At 50.1% G+C, this 17,796-nt stretch overlaps 1 protein-coding gene and 2 pseudogenes across 3 annotated transcripts in view; 1 reads left to right on the top strand and 2 right to left on the bottom strand.

The window, feature by feature from the left end:
- LOC146811915 (sulfotransferase 1C4-like) overlaps positions 1–17,796 on the top strand; it is a 763,876-nt gene that overhangs the window by 153,817 nt on the left and 592,263 nt on the right. The gene's annotated exons all lie outside the window — the stretch shown is intronic.
- LOC146811919 (28S ribosomal RNA) lies at positions 8,097–9,125 on the bottom strand (annotated as a pseudogene).
- LOC146811918 (28S ribosomal RNA) overlaps positions 15,727–17,796 on the bottom strand; it is a 2,189-nt pseudogene continuing 119 nt past the window's right edge.

Raw genomic sequence — 17,796 nt, 5'->3', positions numbered from 1 at the left:
CAGGGTCTTTGGTGGATTCCCTTTAATATTGGTATTAGCTGCTGGAATCCTGCTTCTACTGTGTCTGCTGTGCAACGGCTGCTCCTCTTATAGTGCTGCACAGACAGGGCCGGCTGCAATTGCTCCGTGACTGTATGCATGGATGCTTCGGTACACTACCACTGGCAACTCTCAGTGTGTCCTATGGGTTGTCCTTCCACTTCGCATACTCCACTTGCGTGCAACCAGTCTTATCATGTCTACAATGTCCGTTTACATGGGCATTGGATTTCTGCCTCTCCAATACGTCGTGTCCAGACCGCGATTTTGCCCAGCTGATGGGTCCCTTAGTGGGCCATAAGCATGACTGTTCTGGGATTGGCCTTATAGTGCGTGCGGCTGCACTTGGAATCTTTGCTCAATAGGATATCTGTTGGGCTGTGCAGAATCTCCTACTTCAAAGTTACATCGAATATCATGCAAGTTGTCCGGAGATGCTAATGGAGGCACCCGTATGAGGAGCACACTTGTTCCTTCAATTTGCTAAACTGGATGGCATTGCTTTTTTCTACCAGCAACAATGATGTACTTCTGGATGGTGTTGCATTTTTTTGCTCCTACTCTCGGATGGATTAAACTCACCAATTTTTGGATTTCGGATGCCTTTCTACAAAATTACTTTTTTCTCCCTCATAGGTTTTTTTCCCTCCCTTCTCCGTTGTTCGTTTCGTTTAATTTTAAACACATTGATGCTTTTGAACTCCACTCGCACCTTTTGAACTCTGCTCACACTTTTTGAACTCTGTTTTCATACTATGTCTACATACAATGGACTTACCAGGGGGAGGGTGTAGTATAGATTGTGGGTCCATTGTCGACATCTGCTAAGTTAGCATGAGCTCCGCTGCCATGAGGCTGCTTTTGCGCACAACACTGCATGCATATATTCAGACTCTGTTTGTGCCCTTTTCACATGAGAACTGTCTGCTTTTCGCGTTCTCTGCCGTGCTCTGAGGTTTAGTCTGCACACGATGTACAAGGTCGATCAACAATGCCCCTTGTTATTCTGTTCTGGTAAGTCCCTTGCACCTAGACATAATATGACACACACAGCTGCACTACTGGAAATCGTATGCTTTAATACTGCAAGCTAAGCATGTTGTTCAGGCACTTGGAGAGACACCTTTCCAGAGAGAAGAGCTGTGCTTGTCCTGAGATGTAAACCTTTCATCCAGGCCTTGTAGTGTGGGGTCTGCTGACAAAGCCCAGAGGCCTTCTTTTTTTATAAATAAACTATTTCTTACCACAAGGAGGGTGGTTAGGTATTGTAGCCCTTTTCCACTGTCTTTATAAAATGATATCCCCATTTGTATTCTATGGAATTGTGACAATGCTGACTATATTGTGTTTATGCATTTTGCTATTTTGCTGCTAGTAATGGCATGTGTACTGTACCATAGAGCGCGTTAGCTGAAATAAACATTTTAAACTATACCGTAACTCTGGTTACTCGCATTGTGGACAGGTATGAGTGAGTGAAAGAAAGAGTTGTCTGGCTCCCGCGATTCCGGAGAGAGTCGGGAGTGTCGTGTTCTGGGTTGTCTATTTATTGGTAGGATCGCTGTTAGTCGGAGAACGAATGAGACACTATAGCTAGTCGGTTTGGGATTTTAGGTACTAATGTGGTAGGTTGGTACACCCCTATTCACTGAGGTCCTGTTTTCCTGCGCATAGTTCTGTATATGTACAGAATCCCTGCAACAGTAGCTTACCATACAAGGTTCATCCCTTTGAAAGATTCTTGCCTTCTTTTACTCTGTCTATATCCCATAGTCTCTGTAAAACTGACAGTAGGGGTCCTGAGATTGAGGGCAGATGAAGATCCTTTGTAGATGGACCTAAATATGATCAAAAAAACGATGAATGGAATGCTTGAATTAATCTCAGCCACAGTTACTCGGGCTGCATCCCAATCCATCATTATTTTGCACACCATGTCACCTCAGTTTGGACCCAGCTATATGCAATTCAGTCTTGACGCTGCTCCAGTCGGAACAGTCCAACCCAAACTGCCAAGTCAGGTCCACCCTTAACTGGAACACAAGCAACCCTGGACCTGTTTCTACCTAATAATGGGCTCATCGGCCAGGCACAGCTTGGTTCCAGAGACACCGTGGGCATGGGGCCGACGTCTTTGCATTCCTGTCCCACTTAGGGGGACACACTAAAGTATCTAAAAAGTGATGGATGGAATGCTTGAATTAATCTCAGCCACTCGGGGATGCATCTCAATCCATCATTATTTTGCAAACCATGTTACCTCAGTTTGGACCCAGCTACATGCAAATCATTTTTGACCCTGCTAACTATGGATTCGAATATGGAGCTGAGGGATTACCAGTGGCTGAGATTAATTCAAGCATTCAATGCATCATTGTTTTGTATACTTATTGTGTTGCCCTAAGTGGGACGGGTATGCTCAGACGAGGGTCTTGTGCACACTTTGTCACTGGAACCAAGCAGTACTCAGCTAATGAGCCCATAACTAGGGCGAAAACCGGTCCTTGGTTGCTTGTATTCTGGGACAGGAAGTACCTGGCTAGACAGTTTGGACTGGTCTGTTCCAACTGGTGCAGGTCAAGACTGATTTGCATGTAGCTGGGTCCAAACTGAGGTGGCATGGTGGGCAAAATAACGGTGAATTGGATGCGTCCATGAGTGATTTTACCAGTGGCTGAGATCAATTAAAGCATGTCATTAATCACTGCTTTGTATACTTATGTATTAAATATGATCCATCAGGCATAGATGTGATTGACTTCCCAAAATGTTCTGCTGCACAAGCGTTTCTGACATGGGTGCCAATGCCATGAAGTCACACAACAGAGATTCTCCTACATGCATATTACTTTTAAATACGATAAACAAACCTGCTCTACAATTTCTTCCTTTAGAAAGCAAGCAATGACAAAGCTAATAGTTCACATCTTTAAAAATTTGGGCTGCTGAATGTGCCAATGTTTTGTTGCATTGGGATAAAGAATCATTTCAAAATTGCCTCCTGTGTGTGATGATACAGGCACTCGCAGCTACAGCCATCTTGGGAAACCATTCTAAGATTGCTACAGATGCTTGTACCTACATCATGATGCACTAATTGCCATCCTGGTATATTTTTTAAAACTTTTATGTATTGTTCCAAGAAGGCTGACATCTATTTTAGAATAGTAAAATAAAAATGACATGCACAATACTGTGAAAACAAAAGAAACAAGCATCCTAGAAGCAATGTGTTGCTGATAATGTTAGCCCTGAAATAATAAATAAAAAAGGCAAAAACATAATGTTGGAAGCGGTGGAAAGCAACAACAATCGAGAAAATGTGCATTGCAGCAGCAGAGTTAAGCTGTCAGGCCCCTGCACAATGAAGAATGAAAAATGTTTTAAAATCTTTGGTACACATATGAAGGTGGATGAGGGAGCAACAAAGTGGTGACAGGCGGCTGTGAGCATTTTGGGGAGAGGGTAGAGAAAAGCCAGGAAGTCCTATGGAGAGCTAAAAGGATAATTAAACAAACATTTGCAATGCAATCAGTCTCGCATTTATGAAAGTTAGAGCTTTTGGCGTTGAAAATTACGATGGTTTTTTTGTATGCAGTGGAGTGATGATACTTGCATTGCGCTATTGTCATTCGCATGATCTCACCGCACTGGAGAAGCAGAAAATGGGAAATATGTTATGAGGGAGGGGAGACAAGTAATATGCTGGATGGAAAAAAAGTAACATCCTGGAAAGAGCAAACACTCATACGCAATGCAAGATTAGGTAAAGCAGGAGAAGAGCACACTGAAGGGTGTTGGGTGGTGTGTGATGAGTGTGGTGAGGGGTTTACCATATTCAGAAAGGGCGCCTTACACCATGGTGAGGCAGATAAATCCATGCGAATGGTTGGATTTATTGCGAGTGGACAAAAGACAAGCTGAGGAGCAAAGTTAAACTGTACACATCGACCAAGTAGAACAGTATCTCAAGGAATGGTGCTCCCACCCACCGAATACAAGAAAAGTAGCACTTCACTGGAAAATTTATAAAGTGGCGCTAATGCGTGTGGTTGTGAATAAAACCTATATGGACACTTGGTGACCACTCTGTCTTGCTTTATTTATTTATTTATTTATTATAGTTTGAACCTTTTTTTTTCTCTCCGTCCTGAGGCTGCACTTTGGAATAGAAAAAGTTACTGGGGTAGAGGATAGTGCCGTGGAGTGTCTTAAAGTGCAGCAGAGTGAAGTGGTATGGAGTGGTGTAAAGTGGAGTGTTATGGAGTGGTTTAGACTGTCAGAGTGGAGTGGGATACAGTGTTGTGGTGTAGAGCAGAGCAGAGTGGCATAGAGTGGAGTTGAGTAGGGTGTCGAGAATAGAGTGGAGTAAAGTGGCATGAAGTGTCATGGGGGAGTTGCGTAGAGCGTTGTAGAGTGGAGTACTGTTCTAGAGGGGCACTTAGTGGAGTAGAGTATTGCGGAGTGGCATAGAGTGGAGTAGAGTGTCATAGAGTTAAGTAAAGTTTAATGGAGTAGAGCATCAGATTGGAGTATCGTAAAGTTGAATGACATAGAGTGGCCTAGAGTAAAGAGGCGGAAAAGACAGTAGTGCAGAGTAGATTGGCATAGATTGTAGTGACATAGAGTGCATTGGATTTTTTAGTAAAGTTGTATAGAGTGGATTCGCTTGGAGTGCAGTGTCGTATAGAAGTGTGGTAGAGTGGTGTAGAGTAGATTGTAGTGGCATAGAGTGCAGTCACGTACAGTAGATAGTTTTAGAGTACAGTGAATTGGCATAGAAAGAAGTGGTGCAGGGTAGAGTGCAGAGGTGTAGTATAGAGTGGCGTAGATTGATGTGGCGTCTAGTGCAATGTTGCAGAATAGATTAGAGTGGCATGGAGTGAGGCAGAATGTAGTGGTGTAGAGTGCATTAGTGTAGCCAAGAGTTGAGTGGTACAGTGGCATAGAGTTGAGTGGTGTGGAATACAGCGGTGCAGAGAGCAGTGGCATAGAGTACAGTGGTGCAGAGTAGAATAGAGTGGTGTAGAGCGCAGTGACGGAACAGAATGGTGTAGAGGGGAGTAGCATGCAGTGGTGTATGTGCAGTGGTGCAGAGTAGAGTAGCAGAGAGGGCAGTCTTCTAGAGTAGAGTGTTGTAGAGTGCAGAGGTGCACAGAGCAGTTGTGTAGAGTACAGCAGCTCAGAGTAGTATATAGGGGCCTAGAGTGCAGAGACAGAGCGCAGTGGTGTAGTGTGCAGTGGCAGAGTGTTGCAGAGCATAGTGTGGCGAACAGTGTGGTGGTGCAGAGCAGATTGGCATAGAGTCCATTGGTTTTGAGTGATGTGGTGTTGAGTTCATTGGCGTAGAATGCAGTGGGTTAGAGTAGAGTGGCGAAAAAGATTGCATTTCCAGGGAGGTACGACTGCTGACAAGCCTGAGGAGCCTACTGCAAGGATGGTAAACCTTTCTTTTACATCCAGACTGTAAGGAAAGAGAGGAAATTATTGAAAGTAGACGTGCAGAAACCTCCCAAAACACGGAGTGGTTTAAAAGTAAAGATTTACTCTGAAGCACAAACTGGCATCCGACCACCTCGAAGAGCCAGCAGCAACTGCCAAACCTCGAGTACCGTCAACCTTACACTCTAGAACCGAATGCACAAGAAGAAGAACACAGAGGTAAGATTACGTCATAACGAAAATAAACAGGTAATGTAACAGTTACTTAAGAGCGATTCCATTCCTTTCTTTTTGTGAAGAAGGAAGGGCCCTTCATCAGTTCTGAGGAATGTTATTCCAGAATGGAGGGGCTACTCACCAGACTGACAGACTAAGATTTTCTGGCTTTCTGAATTTCAGGATTTTAAGCACCAGTTTTCTTGACTTCTAGAATTTATGCCTTTTCTTTAAGACAGTAAGTTTCTCTGCTAGGTAACTGGTGGTGCAATAAAAAAATTGGATGCATGTTAAGAAAACACTCCAAACGTATGTACTTAGCTCAATGGGTAGCCTGGATTGTTGGATTTCTCGGCCAGTGCTGTGTGCTCAGTTCTCTTTATTATTATGAATTAGTCGCTCTGTAGAGTTTTAGCACTTCTTTTGGAGCAATATATTACATTTTGGAAAGCCAATATTTCTATTGCCCATCCAGGGCACGGGGAGAATGTGTCTTCTGAGTACATGATTATCTGTTGATCAATGCTTTGGCCGCTGTATTTTAGATGTGTTTGCCAGTGAGGTGACATGGACTTCCATCAACTCCATTCCTGAACCAGTGCCTCTCCTGCCTGAACCAAAACCTATGAAAGCTAGTTTACAATTATACTATTCAGCGTAATCTTAGATCTTAGAAGTTAAGGTCAGTTTGGCAGGCAAGATACAGAGGGAAGATACATGGCAAAAATGTGTTGGTGTGCTGGTCTCTCGCCTGTGGAACATTTAGGATGTCCAGCAAAGGGCCTTCCCAACATCAAGCTGGTACTAGAAACTGCGGTTTTAAAGCAGGGTCTTTGTTACTCAACTGCATACTTCTAGGACCACCTCTAATACTTTCCAAGGGACTCACAACATCACAAAGCATAAAAGCCTGACAAGGACCAAGATACTAAAAAAAAAAAAACAATTTGTCCACTGCGACCTGCAGCCAGAACCATCACACTGGTGCATTAGCAATCCCAGACTTTTGGTGTTGTAAAGGGACTACAAGGTGAATGGAAGCATATAAATATCCAACCTCCTTTCTGCAAAGAGAATAGATGCTGTTTTAGCACATCAAGCATATTGCACCAAGCTACAGTTTAGAATGATGTATGCATTAGGGGTGGGCAGAAAACTCCTCTTCGCCAGCGGAGCGGATAAAGCCAGCCACCCCCGATCCCCGGCCCGGTCCCTGCTTCTGAAAGCAGTCAGGCCGGGGAGAGCCTCGCCAGGTCCCGGTGGACCCCCGTCCCCAGCGCCTGGACCCTCGGCTGCCTTGCAGTACGTGGGGCTCCCGCACCCCGGGGCCCGCCAGATGGAGCTCGAGCTCTGGGCCTGGGCCCAGCTTCTGAACCCTATCCAGGCCAGGGAGAGCCTCCCTGGGCCCCGGTGGACCCCTTTTCTCAGCGCCCAGACCCTCGGCTGGCTTGCAGGATGGGGGGCTCCTGCACCCCGGGGCCCGCCGGAAGGAGCACAAGTCCCGGGCCCAGCTTCCGAACCCTAGCCAGGCTGGGGAGAGCCTCCCCGGGCCCCGGTGGACCACCGTCCCCAGCGCCCAGATCCTCGACTGGCTTGCAGGACGGGGGGCTCCCGCACCCCAGGGCCCGCCAGACGGAGCTCAAGCCCCAGGCCCGGTCCCTGCTTCCGAACCCTAGCCTGGCCGGGGAGAGCCTCCCTTGGCCCTGGTGGACCCCCTGTCCCCAGCGCCTGGACCCTCGGCTGGAACCAAGGAGGGGTAAGCCCAGGCCACGGCCTTTTCCCGACAGCCTGCCTGGGGAGCCCATTTTTCTCGACTATTAAGCCCCCACGTAGTGGGGTCTTACAGAACTCTGTGGAAGAACAAAAGTTGGAGTCAGCCTGGCTGGCCTTTAGGCTGGCCATCTGGTCACCCAGCCTGCAGGGCCATCTGGTCACCCGGCCAGCAGGGCCATCTGGTTGCCCGGCCCGCAGGGTCATCTGATCGCGCATACAGGTGACCAGATGGCCTGGGATGAACCAGCCTCCAGGTGGCCTGGGAGGGTGCCGTACCCAGTTGCCCTTGCAGTCCGGCGACGGTGAGGGTGGCCAGGCACTCCAAAGCAGCCGCTCGGGATGCTCCTTCCCCGGGGCTGCTCCTCGCCTCCCTGCCCGACTTGCGCGGGAGCCGCGGGAAGGGGAGGCCCAGCCGGCCCAGGCCATCTGGTCACCCTGCCGTCTGCTTCCCCCGTCTCCGCATCCCAGTAGGAAAGGGACAGGAGGGCGAGGCCCCCGTGACGGAGGCGGCCTCCCGCAGGCCCGCGTTACCCCCTCCTCGTCCCTCCCACCGGCCCGGTGGCAGAGGGACCCACCCCTGGGTGTGGTGGAGGAGGGCATCCGCGGGCGCCCACGCACGGAGAGACAAAAGCTTGGCTCAGAGGATGACTTTCAATAGATTGTAGCGAGGTAGCTACTCTGCTACTTACGAAACCCTGACCCAGAATCAGGTCGTCTACGAATGATTTAGCACCGGGTGCCCCACGAACATGCGGTGCACTAAGGGCGAAGGAGGCAGTCCCCTTCCATCCACGCTCCGGTCCCCAAATGAGCGGCTTCATGCACCGGCCCCCTGAGAGAGGCTGGCTATCCCAGGCCAACCAAGGCTCCACGGCACTGTGGTATCGTTACGGTTTAGGGGGGATTCTGACTTAGAGGGATTCAGTCATAATCCCACAGATGGTAGCTTCACCTCATTGGCTCCTCAGCCAAGCACATACACCAAATGTCTGAACCTGTGGTTCCTCTCGTACTGAGCAGGATTACTATTGCAACAACACATCATCTGTAGGGTAAAACTAACCTGTCTCACGACGATCTAAACCCAGCTCACGTTCCCTATTAGTGGGTGAACAATCCAACACTTGGTGAATTCTGCTTCACAATGATAGGAAGGATCAAAAAGCGCTGTCGCTATGAACGCTTGGCCACCACAAGCCAGTTATCTCTGTGGTAACTTTTCTGACACCTCCTGCTTGAAACCCAAAAAGTCAGAAGGATCATGAGGCCCCGCTTTCACGGTCTGTATTCATACTGAAAATCGAGATCAAGCGAGCTTTTACCCTTCTGCTCTGTGGGAGGTTTCTGTCCTCCCTGAGCTCTCCTTAGGACACCTGCGTTATCGTTTGACAGGTGTACTGCCCCAGTCAAACTCCCCACCTGCCACTGTCCTCAAAGCGGGTCGCGCCCGGTAGGCGCCGGGCACTTGGAGCCAGAAGTGAGAGCCCCATGGGGCTCGCCACCCCCCGCCTCACCGGGTAAGTGAAAAAATGATAAGAGTAGTGGTGTTTCACCGGCGGCCCGAGGTCCTCCCACTTATCCTACACCTCTCATGTCTCTTCACAGTGCCAGACTAGAGTCAAGCGCAAAATGGGCTTCTTTCCCTGCTGATTCTGCCAAGCCCGTTCCCTTGGCTGTGGTTTCGCTAGATAGTAGGTAGGGAAAGTGGGAATCTCGTTCATCCATTCATACGCGTCCCTTATTAGATGATGAGGCATTCAGCTACCTTAAGAGAGTCATAGTTACTCCCGCCGTTTACCTGCGCGTCATTGAATTTCTTCACTTTGACATTCAGAGCACTGGCCAGAAGTCACATTGCATCAACACCCGCCTCGGGCCTTCGCGATGCTTTGTTTTAATTAAACAGTCGGATTCCAGTGGTGGTGTGTCCATTGGGGGTGTTGGGGCATTGCCCCACTAATCGTTCTACTTCTGACGCTAATTGCAGCAATCAGGACTCCTGATTGGAATTAGCGTCAGAAGTAGAACATGGATGCTGAAGGGTGTGGGGCTGCAGTAGCACTCTCCGGGTTGAGTAACAGTGCAATAGTGCGCATGTTCATTTTTACGATCAGCCCGAACATGCGCACTAGCCTTCCCCATAAGAGACCGAGGGTTGCTTCATGCGCAGCCCCAGGTCTCCCAGGCAATCCTGGCGCTGCTGGAGCAGCGTCTGAATTGGCTGAGAGCGAGAGGGGTTGCCAGCCACTCACACCGAAGACATTGAGAAGGCGCCAATGCACCGGACCCCGGCCCAGGATCAGACAGCAGAGGCGGCGCGGACCCAGGTAAGTTTAAGTTATTTTTTTTAACTTTATTTTGAAACCCCCCCTCCCGCAACCCCCCGAGCCGTGACTGTCTATGTAGAATCACAAGCTAAAAAAAATGCGCTCCCCCTGATTCTGCATCCCATAAAGGGGTGAGAAGCACACACAAGGGTCCTGGTTGGGGAATCAGCCGAGCGTGAAACTCTCTAGCCTGCCCTTACCATGTTAGTGTCCCGTTAACGGGGATGGTTGTGGGCCACAAGATCGCTCATTTGCCTGGGTGCAGGTTTCATTACCCCACCCCTAAAAAAAGACTTCCGTGCCTAACATCATTTCCTTACAGCACACTCGCTGCTTTCTCAGGGCACAGGAGCCTTACCGTCTTTTAAACGGCACTAAATGTCCTAGCCACACACGCCCCTACCTCCAGTCCTCACATTGCATCTCTCCCACCATTTATGTGGGGTCGCTCCGAGTTTCCTCCAATCACGATGGTCTGTGAAGGACGAAGTCCAATATAAACCGATGCCGTCACCCTCCCAGCTTAACACCTCTTACTTGTATCTGAGAAGTTTATCTCTCTGGTCTGCTTCATTTCGTTATAGTTTAATCGTAGCAGTCCATGGCATCCTGCATAGCTACTTTCAAGGCTGTTCGCTCCTATGTGCCCCTTTTCATACAGAGAGTCTGTTCATTCTTTCTATTCTCCTGCAGGCAATTTCATTGTCACAAAGGTCACTATAATTTCCTGCCCTCCACGCACCCCTCCCCCCCCCCCCTGGACGAGTAGTGCTGGTGGCATTCGCAGAGATGCCAAGGTTTGAATGGGCCTTCAGACTGAAGTTTCACTCTTTCCGTGTTGTGTGCGCAGTGGACGAGTGTGCCCGGGGGCTGTGTGAAATTAAATAGTTGGCAATCCGTTCACCAACACCAAAATGCGCACACTGATTCTGACAAGCTCCTTGATGCAATTCTGCTCAAAGTCTGCCTAATGAAATAAAAGCAATAATTCCTGATCCTGTTAACAATAACACCATGCTACCAACCGTGCTGTGCCCATAGCATCATTTTATGCACATAGGCAATTTATGTAATGTTTCCTTTCCCCAGAGTAGCTGTGCACGCATTTACATACCCTCTGTGCTGTTGGAGTTTGAAAATGTCCTAATTCCAAACTTATTTTTGTAACCAATATTTCCTTCCAAATGATTTTATATACATTCGGCAACATCCTACATACGTACGTCAAAACCAGTTGAGAAGGGTGTGCTGCGTCTTCTATAAGATTAATGTGTATTTCATTGGGAGTACGTCGCGGTAGGGGCTCAGATAAGCTTAGGAAATGCATGCCAGATGTTACGTCCGTACCATCCATGTTTCATCTAATTTGTATCGCATGTCCATAGACATGTAGAGATTCCCCTGGGAACGCCCCCTCCAGCACATACATGTTGCAGTTACAAGTACATAATTTATGCATATATCAGACTCATTAACAACATTTTGGACATACATTTGCAAGGGCCAACATGTTCCCATGCAAATGTGCTGCATGTATTCTGAGCCTGTAGGTCCACATTCACAATTGGAATTTTCTCCCAGGGGAAGCGAGCATGGAGGGCATCCTGTGATTATGAGAACAGATACCACTTTCACGATTTCCCCCTGGCCCAATATACATAAAACAGTGGTAAGAATTGGCTCCCATGATCCTCATGGGTATGGTAATGGGGCCTGCTGCTGTCAGAATAATCTTGGCACTGGCCTTTCCTGGTACCCATTCATGTCAGATGTTAGACCTGGCACCTTGGCGTGAGTCTCCCTTCCTCTTTTTGTCGCTGTGCCTCCTGTGTTTTTATGGTGTTGGCCGCTCAGCGCGCTGTGCCACTGCCAACCAGTGTCGCGGTGCGAGTGCTCCCTATGTAAATTGTATATGTTGGTTGGATTCCATGATTGGATTGTTTGATTTACTGTCAGACCCCAGTAAAGTGCGCCGGGGGCGCCAGGGCATGTAAATACGAACACCGCTGGTGGGCTTGCAGCACGGGTTGTGCCACCCACAGAAGCGGCCGGTAAAATATATCTGAGGTCTGCCATCGCAGAACCTGCGTGCAGTCTGGTACTGACATGCTGACCGGCAAGTGCCCACACTTGCCAGTCCCTAAACCCTTCCCTTAGCTGCATGTTAGTCACCCCTCTGGTAGGCCCACGGGCAGGGTGCATTGTACGCCTAAGGTAGGACAAGCCTGGATGCGTGGCATGTCCTAGTAGTGAATTACCGCCATCTTGTTGTTCACTACTGCAAGGCTACCCTGTTCTCATAGGCCAGTATGGGCGGCCTGGATTATTACACCCTATGATCCTAACCGACCCAGGGAACATGGTAGGAGATCGAGTTTAGTATGCCTGAACTCGGAATAATAAGGTACATCTTTTCGCAAGGTTTATTTTAATATTCCGGGTTTGCAAATGCCGCTTTTAGAAAGTTGGCCTTTGCTTGCCTAAACCTTTCAGCCGCCTCTGCGTGTTGTGTATCTGATGTCTGGCTGGTGTGAGTGACAGGGCTGGGGGAACCCAGATGGGCAGGGCTAGGTAGCCTGGTATGAATAGGACGATCGACAGGTAGATGGGTGGGAGGAGTGCTCCTAGGTTCTGAATAGGACAGTGCTCCGCTACCTCGATGCCGGCTCCACCCCCTGTGGAGCGTCTGATGACTCTGCCCTGCACTCTGAAAGGAGAAGCCGGCATCACGTAAACAAAGTGCTCAGAAACCGGACTGAACTAGGCAGGGGCCCCCCTGGCCTGGGAGAACAAAAGATTTGTGGTATAAATGGAGGAGCCCTGCTCCTAAGAAACTAGATCCGCTTTTGACCAAGAAGAATCTCTGCCTGAGGAGGAGGCACCGGGAAAGCTGTAGGAGGAAGACTGTCCCTATCCTGGGGGATTGGCCTGCAGTGGTGACCTTGCTGCCAAAGGGGAGAAGAGAACCTGTTGCTGAAGACTTTACTTTACTTTTACTTTCAAGACTTGTGCTTTTCCAAAACGATCTCCAAGGGCTTGGAACTGAGCTTGCCCCCTGAACTGAGCCCCAGGACCATTGGGCTCTACCTGATCTTCACTCGCCTGCTGCTGGACTGTGGTGTCCTTTCCCTCGCCGGAGCTGTGACCCTCGTGCCCAGTCCCTCCCTGAGCCGTGACCAGGACTGCTTAGCCGCCCCCGCCTTGGGAAGAGCCTCGCTCGATCGGAGCCGCTCCCCCTACGCTGTGCTGGGCTGCCCCTGTCACCTCGCTTGCTGGAGGCTCGCTGTGCACCTTCACCCTCCCGCCGGAATCGGCGTTGTGAGCATCTCCAAGCCTCGGACGGCCCGGACGCATCTGCGTGCCCGGCTGCCCCGCTTTGTTCACACGCCACCTGCAACACCCCGCTCTTGTTGTGAGCCTGAAGATCAGACACCCATCGTGAAGTGTGGGAGCCCCGGACGCCGCCTCGCTCTTCTGTCGAAGAGCCGCTGAAATCCCGCACCTGCCTTTGCGTCAAGAAACAAGGTACTGTACTTACGAACTCGACCACAAGCTCGCATCGGATCCAGGGTCCGCAACGTTCTGATTTCCCTGTCATCTGCCGCGTGCCTCCTGGGCGCTGCCTCAGCACGAAGTGCGCTGAGGCCTACAGTTACCTTGTGCCCGCCTAAAGAACTTTCCGTAACAAAGAGAACTTTACCGTATTCCTATGAATTGTGGCCCCATCAGTTCAACGTTACTGGGCCTTGTATTTGACTCTGCTTAAACTACATAAAAGCTTATTTTTATATACTTCCTGATTGGTGTCCGTTTGTGGTGCATGCAAGGGGTTTACTGTATGTATTATTGCACTTGCTTAACCGTGTACGCCTGAGACTTAGCCTAGACTGCTCGCGCCACGCACCTAGAGGGTGAGCAGGGGTTATTCTGGGGAGTCATCCTTCGCCCTGACAAGAAGTAAAGGGTCCCTGCTTGTTGTGGGTTCACACCTGCGTCAACCAGAGCCCCCTCATTTCTAACATCAGAGCATATTGCCTACATACAGCACATTTTGCTTATGGACAAATTCCTTTTTTGAATTCACAAGTACACAAAATGCTTCTTGTGCAGAGCGAGATATACATTTAATGGTTCTGTGACTTTTTTTTATGTCAAACACCTGTAACTTCTGTCGCTGGTCTAGCTTGCGGCATTGACAGAGTGCATATTTCTTTTCTTCGTAGGCGAAGTCCAAAAAAAGAGAGTCCATTACAATGTCCTTTTTTTCTCTTGGAGCACTGCCCCTACGTTTCCTCACACTATCACAAATAAAAACAAAGAAATATCCATATTTTCCATAACCGTACCATCAGACCCCATGGTCATGGAATATTACTTTCAGTCCTTCTACCATCAGACCCCACATAAAACCCAGAAGCAGAGACACTCAAATAAAGTCCCTTCTGTCGCCTGGCATCCCCATAAAGACCGGTAGAAAAATTGCCCATTCCCCAAATACATGGCCAGAAAACATGACAATCCGACCCGCTACTGTCACCCACCTGCCAAGCCAAACACCTTCCACCCTCCTACACACCACATCACTATCAGCAGACTTAAGCCTCGCCTGTGCAGCCTATACACCTGGCTGTGACTGTACTTGGGTGGGATTCTGACTGGATGTTGTGGAGAGCCTGTATTTTCTGCTGCGATGGTACATGGCCTCACTTGCGTGCCTCTTGTTGGGCAAACTATATAACATTTGTAGAAGCTGGGGCTTGAAATGTTCTGACCAAAAGGTAACATGTTTCATACATCAGTGTTTGCCTGTACCTTTTCCAGACTGTTTTATTATTACTGTTGTAAGGGGCTTACTTATTTATTTTTCTCAGTGTGTAGACGTCTAGCATTTGTTACCTCACTTAAGTGGCGTTATGGGGCGTACTCTCTATTTAGCTTTTAATGTCAACACAACAACATTATTTCGAGCAATCCCTTGTTTGTAATTTTTTTCACTTAACACTTGTCTCCCACACCCTGGAAAAAATATGCCTGGCTTTAATGTACAGCAAAGTAACGTTGTTCTTCATCTGTGTACATTTTACGAACTTTGTTAATTGTTAGACGACCCACCTTTCATTTGCGAGCCTTCATTGCTATTACATTATGTATTTGCGGTGAAGCGTCAGCATAGTAGTAAGAAGAGGAATAAGCAAGAAAAGGAGTAAGAAGTGTAGGACTAATTAGAAGTATGATTTGGTGTAAATAGGACTGAGTAGGTGCAAATTTGTGTAAGTATGAGTAAGAAATAACTGTAGGATTAGGAGTAAATAGAGATGTGAAATATGATTAAGCGTAAGTAGGATTAAGTGCAGGGTTATGGGTAGGAGTAAGAGTGATGACAGAAAGAATAAAAGATAATGAGAGAGACGATGAAAGGTGCGAATATATATAATGGTTTATTAACATCCTTGCTTTCTCAAATGTACTTGAAAATGTACCATTGGCTTGCTCTTTTTTAAAAATTTTCACAGGGCGAGAACCCCCCCGAACATCCCTTCATAGGGTCGAGCACGCTCGCTACGCTCGCTCGCCACATTGCGCTGCCCATGACTTTGATGCCCACCTCTTTCAAATGTCACCAGCTGCCACTGTCGGATTCCCCTGGTCCGCACCAGTTCTTCGTCAGCTGCTAGGTGCTGGCCGAGGCAGAACGCCGGCCCCGCGCCCCCGGGGAGGGGGCACGAGGAGAGGCGACTACCGCAGCTGTGGCGATCCACAGGAAGAGCCCGGCTCGCGTCCAGAGTTGCTGTCGCCCCGAAGGGAGGCGCCTCGTCCAGCCACGGCGCCCGCCCAGCCCCGCTTCGACCGACCCAGCCCTTAGAGTCAATCCTTAAACCGAAGTTACAGATCTGACTTGCCGACTTCCCTTACCTACATTGTTCCAACATGCCAGAGGCTGTTCACCTTGAAGATCTGCTGCGTATATGGGTACGGCCCGGCACGAGATTTACACCATCTCCCCCGGATTTTCAAGGGCCAGCGAGAGCTCACCGGATGCCGCTGGAACCGCGACGCTTTCCAAGGCTCGGGCCCCTATATCGGGGCAAACCCATTTCAGGGAGCTCTGCCCTTCACAAAGAAAAGAGAACTCTCCCCGGGGCTACCGGGGCGTTACCGCAACGGACACCTCGAGGGTGCCCATTTCCGCCACTCTATGTTCGTGGATCTGAACCCGACTCCCTTTTGATTGGCCGAGGGCAACATAGGCCATCACCCATCCCTTCTGAATGGTGCACGCCCATCTCTTAGGACCGACTGACCCATGTTCAACTGCTGTTCGCATGGAACCCTTCTCCACTTCGGCCTTCAAAGTTCTCATTTGAATATTTGCTACTACGACCAAGAACCGCACCAGCGGCGGCTCCACCCGGGCCCTCGCCCCGGGCTTCCGTGCGCACCGCAGCGGCCCTCTTACTCATTGCGGCTTAGCCCCCGCGGCTCTCAGCACCGGCGACGGCCGGGTATGGGCCTGATGCTCCAGCACCATCCATTTTCAGGGCTAGTTGATTCGGCAGGTGAGTTGTTACAGACTCCTTAGCGGATTCCGACTTCCATGGCCACCGTCCTGCTGTCTATATCAACCAACACCTTTTCTGGGGTCTGATGAGCGTTGGCATCAGGCGCCTTAACCCGGCGTTCGATTCGTCCCGCAGCGCCAGCTCTGCTTACCAAAAGTGGCCCACTAGGCAGTCGCATTCCACGCCCGGCTCCAAGCCAGCGAGCCGGGCTTTTTACCCATATAAAGTTTGACAATAGGTTGAGATCGTTTCGGCCCCAATACCTCAAATCATTCGCTTTACCAGATAAAACTGGGGGTTCCGAGTGACAGCTATCCTGAGGGACACTTCGGAGAGAACCAGCTACTAGATGGTTCGATTAGTCTTTCGCCCCTATACACAGGTCGGACGACCGATTTGCACGTCAGGACCGCTACGGACCTCCACCAGAGTTTCCTCTGGCTTCGCCCTGCCCAGGCACAGTTCACCATCTTTCGGGTCCTATCACGCACACTCATGCTCCACCTCTCTGACGGAGCGGGCGAGACGGGCCGGTGGTGCGCCCACCGCAGGAAGCGTGGCAGAATTCCACCTCAGCTAGCGCGCACTGGCCCTCACCTTCATTGCGCCACAGGGTTTCACTCGGCCCTCTGACTCACGCACATGTTAGACTCCTTGCTCCGTGTTTCAAGACAGGTCGGGTGGGTAACCGACATCGCTGCAGACCCCTGGCGCCCGGCGTGTGCCTCCCCACCCGGCGGCGTGACGTGGTCAGGGCGCACTGAGAACAGTTCGCCCCAGTCAACAGTCGTGCTGGGAGCAGGGGGGCCCCGTCCCCCCTTTAACCGCCATAGCGCGCCCCGAAGGGCGGCTGGGAACGGGTGCCCGGGGGAGGGTGCGGAGGCAGTCAAATCTCCCTCGGCCCCATGGACCCAGCGAAGCAGCTGCCAGGGGGGCTGTAACACCCTCCGCCGGAGCGGAGGGCCACCTGCCACCCCGAAGCCTTACCAGCCGACCAGGAGCCGGTCGCTGCACACCACCGCTGAGGAAATGTGCCCTACGGGGGCCGGGTATGGCCCAGGCGCCGGTCCCACGGAGGGGATCCGGAACTCCCGGGCCACCGACCTTCCTGCCGAGTTGAATCCTCCGGGCGGATTGCAAGGACCCCACCCGTTTACCTCTCGATGGTTTCACGCCCTCTTGAACTCTATCTTCAAAGTTCTTTTCAACTTTCCCTACGGTACTTGTTGGCTATCGGTCTCGCGCCCGTATTTAGCCTTAGATGGAGTTTACCACCCGCTTTGGGCTGCATTCCCAAGCAACCTGACTCCGAGAAGAGCGGATCCCGGCGCGCCGGGGGCCGCTAACGGCCTAACACCATCCACTGGGTGAGCCTCGATCAGAAGGACTTGGGCCCCTTGAGCGACGCCGGGGAGTCGGTCTTCTGTACGCCACATTTC

This window comes from Triturus cristatus, chromosome 7 (genome assembly GCF_964204655.1).
Source record: "Triturus cristatus chromosome 7, aTriCri1.1, whole genome shotgun sequence".
Lineage (NCBI taxonomy): Eukaryota > Metazoa > Chordata > Amphibia > Caudata > Salamandridae > Triturus > Triturus cristatus.
Note: the sequence above shows the minus strand (reverse complement) of the source record. Positions and strands in the feature narration are given on the sequence as shown.